We start from the raw sequence: 14,856 nt of genomic DNA on the forward strand, positions 1-14,856 counted from the left end.
TTTGTGTTTGTTATTTTTTTTCAGATAAGATATCTCTTATAAATTATCTTTAGTTTGATACCATATATGGTGGATACAGTTCATCTTAAATTAGAGTTAGAAATTTTTACTACTGGATTGACATATAAGATAGAAACCCATGAAAACTAGCTGGATGACTCTGTCATTCAAAATGGAATTGACTAGAATAAAATAAGTTATGGAAATTAATACTAGTCCTAAGTGCATTCATGAATAGTTAAAAATTATTCTGGTTAATGGGCACAGAACGAAGATTGTTTTACAGAGGCTTCATTTTTAGAAACGGGAATACTTTGCTTTAAGAAGAAATAAGTAAAATATTTATATCCAGCTTAATTTTAGCTTTATTTTTATTTTTTCTGAACTTTGGAAGAATGGTGAATCTTATATAATCCTCTTTAAAGCAGTATAATTCTGGGGAAACAAGAAGCGGGTGCTGTAAGATACAGTCTTACAAGTCCATGTTGAAATGAAGTGTCACGCATGTTCCAAGTTATGTGGTATCAGACAAGTAATTTTATTTATAAAGCATTAGTGATGTTGCTGCCTTCGTATATCAAAAAGATTCCCCACAGTAAGAAAATTTTCATTGTGAAATTCAGCTACTGTTTCTGAAACAGTCTGGCAACTCGTTGCGCAAAGGAAACTGAGAGCGTGCAACTTCCAATTGAAGTGTTTCACAACTCACTCATCTTCATAACTACAGTCAAACTGAATTATAGAATTTATTATACGAAATAAGATATCAAGATAATAAAGGCTCAAGGAAATCCATCAGATGCATCTGTTATCTTGTTGCTTGGCGTGTGCTGAGACTCCATGTTCATAAGGAACGTTGTACAGTGAAACAATTAAGTCAACATATCTAAGAGAGGTCCATTTAAACTTGAAATACTGTATCTTATATCAATGGAAGCTTCTTTTTCTATCGTGTTTTTTGTTTTCAGTCTTTACAGCTAATTAATCTTTTCAAGATAAATCGACACTTGCTCTTTGTCAATATTAATTTACAGATACAGACTTAGTTTTTTTTTTACTGCTATACTCTTTATTAGCAATCCTAACATCCAAATTTAAGCCCCAAAAAATGGTCCTATATATAAAACTCAATCTGGCCAATATGTATAGATTTAAAAAACAAAACATTTCTGAATTTATTTAATAGTTTTTTGCCTAATAAAGTTCGATCCACTGAGTTTGGTGAACGTTTTCAGAAAATAATATTTATTTTTAAACACCATGGTGGCTGTCATAACCAATGACGTACTTTATTTTCAGTCAGCGTAGTCGGAAAAACGTTTGTGACTGTGAGAATAAGCTGCAGTTTACGTGGATAAAACAAATATAAATCTCTAAGGGGAAAGGTCAGGCCATAAGGAAGATGAACAAGACATTCCCACTCCTCATTAATGATCTCTTTGGATGCATACACTAAATGCGGCCTTGCTTTGTCATGTGACAGCGGTATCCTACGTCTTTGGCCGAAGCCTCTCTGCAAATGAGTCCCTAAGTTTTTTTCAGAAGTGTATAATAGCAACAGTGAGGTATTTCCAGGCTTTTGAAAGTGCCCAAAAGGAATATCATGACAGTTACAGAAAATCACCATTACAAATGATATTGTAAAGCCTCCGTGCGTGTCACAGCCTTCTGCTGTCCAGTGAGTAACGTCAGTTGACGGTTCAGTTTCGAAATGTTCCCTTGACGTTAAGTGCCTATATAGTGGTGGTTATTTAGTTCTCTTGTAATCGTTTCAATAAACGTACTTCTTTCATTTAAATTTAAAGACCGATGTTTCCTTAAACACCACAAAAATTTGGACCCTGAATGATTGTATGGAGTTATGCCGAGGCATCTAGACTCAGTATATCTTATCTATAAATTACGTATATTCTTCTAGTCGGTTGACTGATTCTTTCGAGATGAAAAACCCGAGTTTTCTATCGGAAAATAAAGAATATAAGCAATTTATAGACAAAATACAAGTATAATGTGATTCCTCACTGCATTAGTTGCCCAGCGTTTATTGTAACCAATCCAAAACCACTGTTGGAAGTTGGTACACAACAATGATGTTGAGTGTTTCCGACATATTAGCGCCCTATGGATAGCAATTACTAGTTATTCAAAGAGAATTTCCCACATGCTCGGTATTCCCAAAATCTGCATTGTATCGACTTTTCATATGCATAAAGATAAATGTTATTACCACTTTTAGTAAACTCCAGCCTTGAACAACATTAATGCTTGAATAACTGACTGAGTATCTTGGCGTCTGTGCTATTTCTGTAGACATGCATTTTGACTGGTCATTCATGCTGCCAAGCATGCAATTTTCAATTAACCTTTCGCTAGTCGTATGTTATGAAAAGGTCATGACATTTCTGAACTTCAAGGCTTCGCTCCCATGATTGAAAATGCCATGTCCTCTTCATACAACTGTTTTCTGTACATTTATATACAGTAATACCTCGGTTAACGAATCTTCTGAGAACGAAGCTCCTTTATAACGAAGCCAGCAAATAACACGCTAAGGTGCATGCGCAAGTTTGTAGTGGGGATTTTTGATGTACATAACTCGTTCCATGCTAATCGGAACGAGTTATGTACATCAAAATGATCATTGATACCGTGCGCACTGTATGTACATATAATACGTAGTTATTTTAATATATTTTTAATAAAATAATAAAATATTAAGTTGCCCAAATGACAAGAAAACGTAAAGCAATATGTATATAAACTAAAATGCAGATTATAAGGAGGATAGAAGCTGGAGAAAAGAAAAGCCTTGTCGCACAATCACTGGGGTTGGCACAATTAACTTTAAAAACAATTTTAAATCAAGCTAATAAAGTTAAGGATTCTGTGCAAAATTGTAGTGACCTTACCGCGTCTAAATTAACACGTACACGTAGTATCATTTCAGAGCACATGGAAAAATGTTAAATGTTTGGGAAGATGATATGACGCATACCCATATGCCACTCACAAGGCGGTAATTCAACACAAAGCATTAAAATTACTTAACCTTTTAAAGGCCCAGGAAGCTGAAAAAACACCAAGACTTTTTGTGGCTTCTCGCGGATGGTTTGAGAAATTCAAAAACGTGTAAGAATTTATAGCGTTAGATTGATGGCCTAGGCCGCAAGTGCTAACATCCAGGCAGCAGCAGAATCTCCTGCACAGCTGCAAGCCGTCGTGGAGCAAAGAAGATACCCGCCAAATTTGCTATTCAATGTGGATGAATGCGGGCTATTCTGGAAACGCTTGTATTGCAAAACTTTCGTCTCCCAAGAGCTTCCGAGTTTAAAGCAGTCAAAGAGCGAGAGGAAGGCTGCTTCCCAGTACCCGTCCAAGCCACGAGGAGGCGGGCTCAACTATAAACGTACTAAACTAAATGTAATATTTCCAGCACCCATAGGAATAAACGCAAGTCCTATGGGTGCCGCAGTCTCCTATAGTCACGTACGGTGGTGAATACCACAAAGAATCCCGCATCCACTGGAGAAAGTGTGATAGCAGTGGATGCCAGCAGTTCCCGTACCCAGGAAGCCCAAATCTGGGTACAAGCAGTTTAAAATCCCGTCTCTAATAAACTTGACACCAGCGAACCTGCCCCCTAAGGGCTAGCAAAAAAAAAAAAAAAAAACTGTTCTCAAGGTACTTACATAATTAACAATTTTAGGGAAAAAAATTTAATGGACAAAATATTATTACGTTTCAGAAAAAAAAATAAATAAACCAATAGACTAGGGCATTATAGCGACCTTTAAAGCCTGAGACGCAATTCTAGCCAGTTGCTTGAGGATAATGATGGTCAATGCAGTCTATAAAAGACTTCTGGAAAAAATACTACATTATGAAAGCAATCAGCAATATCAAAGAGGCCTGGAATGAAGTGACTGTCGTGTCTTAATGGTGTTTGGCGAGAAGTTCTTTTAGCCACCTGATGATGCAATAGTTTTTGCTTAAAACTTGTTAACTTTTAAGAAATCTTAGAGAGAAACTCTACTAACGTTTCCGCATTATCATTTAGTCGACAGGTTAAAATAATCACATCGAGCATAACAGATTATCGAAAATAATTCAACACGTATAGAATCCAAGAAATAAAGTGCCCTCTAGCGGATAAAATCATTTCAGCAGACTACAGAAACTCATAAATAATGGTATTAATAAAAACGAATTAGCCATTAACAGAAATTTATGATCATGTTTATCGCAGAATAGGAATATATTTTTTTTCATTTGAATTATTAAATTTATTTAATTCTCTATAGTAAAGTATTGTTTTTAAACAATTCTTCGCGTTTTCTTTTTGGCGAGTTTAAAACAAGCCTATGGGGGAGATAAGAATATATTTTGGTGTTCCTATTTGGTGCAGAAAGAAAGTAACGGTACTTGAGATATAAGCCCACGTAATGTACCAAGCAGCTGAAGTAAAAGAAGACAAAAAAAGCAACTAGAAGATACACTACTATCCCGCTCTATCAACCATGTAAGTGACTCTTGTGAACTCTTTCGGTATAATGTTATGAAAAGACGTAATTTTCCTAGAATGTGATCTGAGCTAAAGGACCCAGTTCAGAGAAACACGTCAAATCATTATGACTTGGGAACCAACGGAAGCGCGAAAAGACAGGCAGAGGAATGACAAGAAAAACGATGTGTGACAGGGACTGGAAAAATAAGAGTTTGTAGAATATTTTACTTCGAGGAAGTTTAAATTAATTTACTGCATAAATGCGACTTTATGGTTAAATTCCAAGAATACACTAAACATAAAATGTTATATTCATTTTTCCTTTCATTAATTTAATATCTAACAAAGCGTAGGAATAAAATGATCCTATTATGGAACAGAAAGTCCATTTCGTCAGAGTTTGGTCAATGCCATTTTGAGTTCTCTCAATGTTTTAGATATATTTAATGGCGAGTTCATGCACACTTGGTACAGTCAGAGCCGGAGCAAGGGTTTCATGCGCCCTAGGCGAGACTTAAAATTTGCGCCCCAGTTAAATTCTGTACCATCCATCCGTCTATGTATACATCATATAATATCCGCTTATCTATCTACCATAAAATATTATCCCTACATTTTCTATTAATATTTTAATTAAATATCAAAATGATGCGCTGACAAAGCAACTCCGAATGTCATAAAACCATAAAGAGGATTATATTGTAAATCAATCTTTTTTTAAAAATATATGCTTAATATTTGTATTAAGCATATATTTTTATATATTTATATAATGATATTTCTTTATTTAGAAATAATTATTACCTTATTTAATTTAAATAATCATTTTTATAACCACTAAAAAAAATTACATTTTGTTGAAATGCGCGGGCCGGCTCTGGATACAGTCAAGATTACAAATACGACTGAGCTTTTTGTTATTTGTTTATTTGTTTATCTGATCGTTATTTCGATCTCTCTCAGTCAAGGTATACCGAAAATAATGGATAATACTTGTATTGGGCCCTCGTGCACAGTTTATAGGATCGCCCTCCTCTCCACACTGTGCAGAAAAGATGACGCGAGGAAGTTTTCTGGACCTTTTTCACAACGTGGCTGAGTTAGTCGATCTCAGGCGAGGGGAGCGTGGTTTTTCTCCCAGAAGCTCGGGTTTTTCGTCCAGCAAACAAAAAAAATCAAACTCAGAATACATGCAATTTACAGACAATACAAGGAGCAATATGGTCTTAGTCGCTGGCCTTCATAAAACCCTACAACAACAACATCAACTTGTATTGTTCATTTGGTTTCCAATTTATTAATTCGCATAGACTTCTTCGTTATAGACTTTAAGCTTACTATAAAAGATGTTAAGATCCATTGAGTTTTATAGATCATTGAGTGTTTTCGTGGTATACAGATGTACAGATGCGAGTTTGAATCCTAAATTGTGGTATGAAGTTTTCTAGAATTACTTGAAAGGAGCTGAATTAGTTACTCTTCGGCGGAGGTTGTGGTGAATTTTTTCTGGAAATTTCCTATTCCGTACAATTACATAATCTACTCAAAGAGCCTATCAATCAATAAACTCACCATATTGGTCTGAGAAGTTTATCCTATCAGTTTACGAACTTCCAAGTGCCTGTGATATGAACTTAGCAGTTAGTAAACTGACAGTGACTTTAAACATAGTAAACGCCACAGAACAATTTTAATATGGGATACAGGATTGTCCAAAATTACACAAAGCCATTAATCAGTAGTTTTATTGGGTCGTATAATAAAAATGTTGAGGACAGTACATATAAGGAAATAATGATGTACTTCTCTGAGCTTGCAACTTTCTCATTATTATGCATTTGTAGTATAAATTTTCTGCATTCCAGGTTCCATTAGAAAACCGATTATCACTCTCCATAATTTGGGTTCAATTCTTATTGATAGAAGTAGGACTTGGTTTTAGGTGAAGAGGTCAACTCACTCTAGCACTTTTCAGTGAAAAGTGAGAAATATGAAAATCGTCTTAGACCACGTTCCTAAAGTTTTCCACCAAGACACATTATTTTTTCGAGAATGAAAGAAGGCAGACTGCCATATGTAGTAAGGGAAGGTGTTTCTCAGAATGGCCATTCTGCAAATAGGAGACTTTTATACCTCTGTGAGAGCAGCTGCCTTTAGAACTCATTAAGGAAAACAACTCGCAGGAAGTTGTAAAATCGTCTTACTTGATGGATAAGAGGACACTTCGTTGTATAATTCCATTCACATGTATAGGCCTGCACTTTTAGCTTATGCAGTTTATATAAAAATGCTTGTACACTGAATGTCAACTTTATTAGGTACATCTACCATTTTCATGTATTGGAGCGCTACTTCAGTAACAGCGTCACGTGTTCATAACACGTGATATAAAGCAGGTGGGTAGACGCGAATGGATGTTTTAAGTAAGTAATGCAGCGCGGGAATATACAAGATGAGACAAAAGATTTAATTGACTTTAACGTTGCATGGTAATCGGTGCCAGATGAGCCGGTATCAATATCTCGGAAACTCTGCTGGGGCTTTCGTAAGACTACGCGTTATTTGGTATTAGACCAATCTCGATACACTTGAGTTGTCTCGGATGTATCGAAATTAGTCCTATAACCAAATAACATCCAGTTAACGTCGATCTTATAGTCAGAAACAGCTCGTTGATGTGAGAGAGCAAGAGTTGTGTAGGGTAACAGAAATGCTTTAGTTAACCAAATAACAACCTAGTACAGCCGAGTAGTCAGGATCGGGAGTGCAATAGCACACGCTCTTTGAGTAGACCGGGGTTCAAGCCCCTGACTGCTGAATACGGTCGATCTGCCAACCCGCACTGGACCAGCGTGGCAGATTATGGTCCATTTCCCTCAGCATGAATTGTTGACGAGGCTTCCATTCTGCAGTGGGTTTATAATGGCTGCAGTTTACCTTCTTTTCTTTTTTTTTTCCGCAGCAGTATAATTAAAGTGCGAACTTCACAGCGCACAACTCGTCGTGCCCACAAACGATCGAACCGGGTTCTCCTCTTCTCAGCAACAAGAAGGTACGGCTACCGTGGACTCAGGAACATCAACATTAACCAATCCTCCATATTATTGCAAAAACAGCATGAGTCAAGACACATTTACTAACAGATGTCAACAATGCAGGTAGTGGTGGCGATGTAATGGTGTGGGGAGTGTTATCATGGTGAACGCTTGCAACCTTGAAGTAACCTTTGAATGCTAAAGATTATCTGTAACTTGTTTCTGATTTTCAGATAACCTTGGCTCATTCCTTGATGTCTGCAATGTATTCATCTTCTGGTCTCGACCATATTGAGAATAAAAGGATGTTTATGTGTTTATTTATCTGCAAATGAGTTCTTCCAACAGGATAGCGCACCATGTCACAATATCAGAATTAATATTAGTAGTGGCAAGCAAGTCAGTGCCGGGCTAGGTTAATCGGTAGAGCACCATATTCTTAATTTCGGCGTCGTGGGTTCGGGCCCTTTAACTTAAAACGTAAGTTTTAATCCCGGCTTAGTGCCGTGCACCTTACAATAAAGACCATATTTGTTTATTTTTTAAATGTTGCAACAAAGCAAGCTTATAAAGCATCAGCCAAAAAAAAACTACCCACTTCCACAACAGATGGATTTTGTTCCAACAATCATCCACCTGTTGGCTGGAGACAAACGTCCGCACATTTATCCTGCAACCATTCTTCCTCGAATGAATTTAAAACCCCTCACACGTATAGTCTGAGCAAAATGGTTAATGTCAAGATTTATGTCATTAATCGGCACTTCCTCAAAGAAGTTCAATAGTAGATGCTGGAAGTTATACCAAGAAAATGTCCGAATAATATTATTGCTCATGTCATTCTGAATGAGTGATAATTTCAGCGAGGTAGAAATCGTAAGGAAACAGATCTGGCATTAGATCTAGGTCCCTGCGGTTTCTTCGTCTTCACACTAAACATTTTCACTTAAAGGGTCGGGATGTCACGACATTTTAGAGATCTAAGAAAATCGTAGGATGGCGATCTACTGAAGAAGACCACAAAAAAAAAAAAAGGGGCTCTATAGTGTATATCGTGGGGGCTATTCCGGTAATAGCATGGTTACCCGCTAAAGTATAACATATTTTTAAATACAATGTGAGAACTCTTTATATAACTGATACATCGTATGTTGTATATTTTTACATTGTATACAGTACTGATCCACGGTCTATACACTACACTGTATTCTTCCCTTTACCATCATCATTTCTAGGGCCTTCATGTTGGTAGAATCGCTGCCATTCCGCATGCTGGGTGGAAAAAGCCTCAGTCGAATCCCATCAATGACGGGAGGAATTTTTATGGGCCTGGGCCGACTAACTCAGGGCATGTTGCTCTGTGTATATTGTGTGTACCTTGCATGTGTTCTGAGGCCGATTTTCTGTTTACTGGACGAAAAACCCAAGTTTCCAGGAGAAAAAACCATGCCACCTTCGCCTCTAGTATCTACGGGGTTCGGACTGAGGTCTTTTCCACCCAGTGTAGGGAGGACGGCAATCCTATCAACTGTGCTACCAACGAAAACTTTGTGATGAGTACAACATAACAAACACCATCTTAATATTTCTTATATAGATTATTACAATTTGATTATGAAATTCTTCTGATGATTATGGCAATTTAATGTCTTACTAAGGATTACAGCGAACGTTCAAACTTCTTAAAATTTTTTATGTACTGATATTTTACCACAACTTATGAGGATGCGTATAATTTATGCATTTTTAATGAACTTTATAAAAAAAAATAATATATCCCCTTAATACCACAATGAGCAACTATTTCCCTCTTAGTACAGTACTATAACCTTAAAATTAGACAGTAGATGTTGGCCGTCTCTATCTCCATTGCACCTGTGAAATTTTCTTTAATAAATATTTTCTGCACTAAATAATTGCAATCATCACTTTAACGGCTACCATAGCCGAGTGGTCCAATGTAGTACAGTTGGTATAATTGCTCTCCTCCCACAATTTTTATCGGTCCTTTTCATAACGTGGCTAAGTTAGTCGATCTCAGACGAGGACAGCATGGCTTTTTCTCCCTGAAACTCGGGTTTTTGTCCAGCAAATAGCAAATCGACAACAGAACACGTGCAATTTACAGACATATTGTATACAGTGTAATATGGCCTAAGTTGCTGATGCACCTAAAGCTCTACAACAACAACAACAACAAAAACGGAACACGCATTTAAGCTGACGGTGTTTCAACAACTCCTGACTGCTAAATACGGTGATGTTCGTGTATTCCCTCTATTTGTGAACTCCTCTGGACTATAAAAAATATTTATATCATACAAGGAATATGTCAGGGACACTAAACTGTGACATGAGTACAAGCATGCGTATTATATATATGCTAATAATCTTGACAAGCGTTAATAATCTTCTGTTTATAGGACTGACAAGAGAGAGAGAGAGAGAGAGAGAGAGAGAGTTTTTGAGGAAGAACCACTTCATTTATCTGTCGTTTCTAGGGTGAAATTAAGAAAATGTTCATAGTTGGCTGTTCCTAGAAAATTTCTCGAAGTCTGCGAGCAGTTGCTTGGATACCACTTTGGTCACCAGCGTCTAATGGTGCCCTATTGACAAATAACTAACTTGTCACATCTTATCTGTCTCATGGGCTTCCAAGCAAAAATGTCACGTGATCGGAAAGACAACAAATGCTCTCAAGACTGTGGAAACATTGCTGACCTTGAGTCTCGTAATCCTGTATGGCCACCCACTTCACAGTTATTGCGCATTTACGATCTACCTACTCGTTTCTCTCGAGTCTGCAGCTGTTGAGCTTCCATGGTCTCTTGAAAGCTCAAAATGGAGAAATATATTGAACTCTTTTTACAAGTTCGTTCTCTCTGGTTCATTGTTTAATCCCTCTGATGAGAAAAAACTTTCTTAATTGTCGACTGCTGAAACCTGTGGCAAGTGACAGAATAACACATTCACCCGGAAAAGTTAAAGGAACGTAGCCGAATCTGAGTTAAAGTAGACCAAAGCTGCACCAGGAAGATATTCTAATCAAGAAGTAACTTTGGCCACTTTCATTTCAAAGGCGCTGTATTTATCAAAAGATTTCTTAATTTCACCCTAGAAACGAGAGATAAATGAAGTGGTTCTTCCTCAAAACTCTCTCACTCTCCCTCTCTCTCTATTGTCAATCCTACAAGCAGATTATTAAAGCTTGTCAAGATACAATTTCTGGCATTTATATAATTTCTTCGATTAATCAGCCGAGAAGAAATCTCAAATACTTTCAGCTGTTTTTTCTTTTTCTGTTAATCACAGAAAAAGAAAAAAACATTTAAGAAATAATCTAAATAATTAGTTAACTACATTAACTATGCGTTCATTGCACACTTGGAAAGCTTAGATCAATTCAAAATGGTGGAATCAAAACGATCTTATTCAAAAATTCAGAGCCTCTTACAAATATAAATATTACTTACATTCTTTATTCTTTCTCTTTTAATTATCTCTTAAAATAAACGTATTAAGTTTTCGTGCTTAGAAAATAATCATACTAAAAGCATAACTCAAAGTATCTCTCAACGTACATTAAGGAACTGGAACTTACTATGATGAATCCATTCATAGCTTGTTAGCGCGTATGATGTTTCGTGTATTTTTAGTCTTTGGGGAAATCTCTCAGTACAAGGGTTGTGGAAGAGTAGAATGCATGTTTTCTTCCAGGTATAATTAAGGACCATCGAAGTTAAAATTTTATTACTAAGGAACTCCTCCCTCAAAAATAATTAAATAATTTTTCTGATTCAGAAGTTTACTATGGGTGTGCGCATGCGGGTGACATTATTAGAGAACTAATATCCACGTTTTGTCTTTAAAGAGTTAGGAAAACGCAAGCCTAACTGAAGACATCGCGTGCTGTTTTACACCATGTCAAATCTGCTGTCTGAATTGAACAAGCGTGTGGCTCATTTATCATTTATTGCGTTGCTCAATGCGCTGCTATTTCTAGCCACTTCGTGACTGCCACGAATTATATATGATGCGAAGGAAGGGGGTAGAAAATACTTGTCGCAGGAAAAGAGAAGTGAGAAGGCTTTTTCCTCATCAAAGAGGTTATCGTGTTGCAAGTGACTAACGTTAAAAGCATCTATGTGACGCCCATTAGCCTCGTGCGGATTATTTTGCATTATTTTTACATACTGTAAGATCCCGAAACACTGATATTATGCAGTTCGAATCTTTTTCATGTTTCTTCCTGAAAAAGATTCATGGAAAGACACGAGGAAACGAACCACTCTGTTTCTGAAATCTTTTACTTGTATTTCTGTACGTTATAATGTTATTCGGCAATTTAAAATGCTGGGCATCAATAGTGGCAATATATTTAGAATTGCGCATTTATCTTCTGGTGGCAGCAAATCCTGTTATTCGAATCCACTATTAATCCGAAAATTAAATACTTGGGATGCATATGGTATTGTGATAGTTGTAGGACCTCTAGATTACTCTAGATTATAGTGGATTACTGTCAGTCTCTTTTGGATCCAGAGACAATCCTTTCTGAAAATCCTACAAATAGTTTGGAGAGATTTGCGTTCAAATTCTAGTTAGAACAGGACGAATTTTTAAAGGCCTTTCCAATCAAAGCAGTAGCTGTCTGACTTCAGGTGGAAAGAGTAGAGACCTTGTCCAGTGAGGTATTTCAGGTTTGTCGGTCCATACAGCATTCACATCTGCCCTTAAATACATGCTGTATATTACAAAGCCGAGGTATGCTCAGAACTATTCGGATTATGCTCGTGGTTGAGGCGCATTACAACGATGCATAATGTGTTTAGACAGGTCTCATCAAAATTTCGGGTGGAAGTGCGACGAGCGCTTGTGTGTCAAGGTTTAATTTAAAATCGGAGAAACCGAAAGTAAAGCATCTGATCTTAAAATTGATGATGAGAGCCTTGTCGATCAATTTGGCCCTGGAGAGATTGTGCAAGGGGTAGAATTTTTTTCAGCCTGGTCTGTGCTTGTTCACAGGAGAGACTGTTTCTACAGGGATGGGATACACTTAAATAGAAAGGGTGCAAGAATCCTGATATTTGCTGATGCTATCAAGGCAGTGTTAGGTTGGTCGGAAAACTGCTAGCCATTGCCTTGCTTTCCAAGCTGCTGGGAGTCATAGTGGAACAAGTAAATACATGGGCTGTGTTGGGGTAACTAAGAGTGGGAACAGGTGCATGTATACTTGCGTGTACACCGATGATAGGAGTATATAGTTAATAAATTTGATGAGCTTGAAGTGCTAGTCAAGACATCAAAGGCAGATATTGTCGGGATATCAGAGACGTGGTGTCACACAGACATAATGTGCAGAATTGAAATTTGGGGAGTACAATGTGTACAAGAATGATAGACAGGACAGGAAGGGAGGAGTGGTTATACTGTTAGTTAAGAAACACATAAAATCTAAGGAAGTGCATCCAATTAATGTTGGTGGACAATGCAACGTTGAGTCTGTTTAGTGTGCACTGGGAAAGGAAAAATGAGAGTAGGTGTGTGTGTTACAGGCCTTATGAATCTGATGAGTATAATGAGCAATTGTGCAGAGAAATAGAGTGGGCCAGTAAATCAGAATGTCTTATAATGGGGAATTTTAACTTTCCTGATATTGACTGGAACTTGAGTTGGTCACTCGCACACTAGCAAGACTTTTGTTTATTTATTGGATGACTGTTTTCTACAGCAGCATGTTCGAGAGGCAACCAGAGGGAGTAATTCTCTTGATCGGATTATCAGTAGTGATTCTTCATGCATTAAGAATCTGCAGATAGAGGAACCACTGGACGACAGTGATCACAATGTATTGGTGTGGGAATTACTTAAAGATGTAACTGCCATCAAGGCTAAAGGGAAGGTCTTTAGCTTTCGTAAAGGTGACTATAGGGGTATCAGACAGTTTTTAAATTCTGTAGAGTGGGATCAACCGATGATGTTACCAACGTTGAATTCTAAATGGGGACCTTCAGGGACTTAATTTTGGAGGCTACTAGGCTTTTCATTTCAACTAAGAAATACTGTTCAAGGTTTAGGCCTAAATGGATGTCAGATGAATTAATGAGGCTCGTGGCAGAGAAAAAAAAAATGTATGGGATGCACATAAAGTATCAGATGACGCAGAAGCCTATGGCAGATATAAGTTTGTCTGAATCAAGCCACAAAGAAGGTTAGGCAGGCGAAGGCAGATTACGAGAAATCACTGGCAAAGGATGCAAAGAAAAACAGCAAAGAGTTCTTTGCTGGAAAGGGATGAATCAGATTAGACCACTTAATATAGATGGGTTGACTATTGATGATCATGCTTAGGTAGCTGATAAACTGAATGAGTATTTCGCATCTACATTCACACACGAGGAGTTATTCAATGAGGGGAATGCCAGAGGTTTATCCAACTCTAACAGGGAGCTAAGTGATTTTGCAATAACTGAGAGCAAAGTGGAGGAGAAATTTTTGAAGTTAAACATAAGGAAGGCACCTGAGGTGGACGGGATCTATCGAGTTATACACTGGTGTGCAAAACGTAAGGACCAGTCAGGTTTTCACTTGTAGTTTCTCATAGGAGTGGCCTGGATATGGGAAAAGCATACCAAAGGAACCTACAGAAATGATAAAGGAAACATCACCGACACAACAACGGAAACAAAACGGTACAGAGGGACTTTATTCAAAAATGGCAACATAGCACTGGCTGCCATGATAGAAATGCATCACTGTCAAAAATAGAACAAAGGGTGGTTCTCAGTAGGAGATATGGCCACTCCTAATGTCGATGCAGGCTTTGCACTGCCTGTCCATACTTAGAATAATGTTGTTGATAAGTTCTTGCGGGGGTGTGTGGGGGTGCGGTGTAATAAGTTCTTGCAATGGGGTGTGGCGTTATCATCCATAAACACGAACTCGGGGCCAATGACACCTCAGAACAGACGCACTTGGGGAAGGATTACCTCAGTACAGAAGCGCGCAACGGTTACAGTACCACCTTCCAGTATGTGGAGTTGTGTACGTCCATCCAAGATAACGCCCCCCCAGACGAGAACAACTCGACCGCCATATCGATCCCTTTCAATGATGTTTGCGGGATGATACCGTGTGCCAACCTCGCGCCAGATTAGCTGACCTCCAGAATCGCTGCTGAGACTGAATCTACTCTCATCAGTAAAGAGTACCTTACCCCATTGCGCTGCTGTCCAGTCCTTGTGTTCGATTCACCACTGTAAACGGTGTCTCCGATGGGCAGGCGTTAAAGGGACACAGCATACTGGCCGTCGGGCA

At 37.8% G+C, this 14,856-nt stretch overlaps 1 protein-coding gene across 4 annotated transcripts in view; it reads right to left on the reverse strand.

Moving 5' to 3' along the window:
- LOC150087907 (uncharacterized) overlaps positions 1-14,856 on the reverse strand; it is a 172,297-nt gene that overhangs the window by 47,684 nt on the left and 109,757 nt on the right. The gene's annotated exons all lie outside the window — the stretch shown is intronic.

The sequence above is a fragment of the Mastigoproctus giganteus genome, chromosome 3, assembly GCF_048544385.1.
Source record: "Mastigoproctus giganteus isolate SK-2022 chromosome 3, ASM4854438v1, whole genome shotgun sequence".
Lineage (NCBI taxonomy): Eukaryota > Metazoa > Arthropoda > Arachnida > Uropygi > Thelyphonidae > Mastigoproctus > Mastigoproctus giganteus.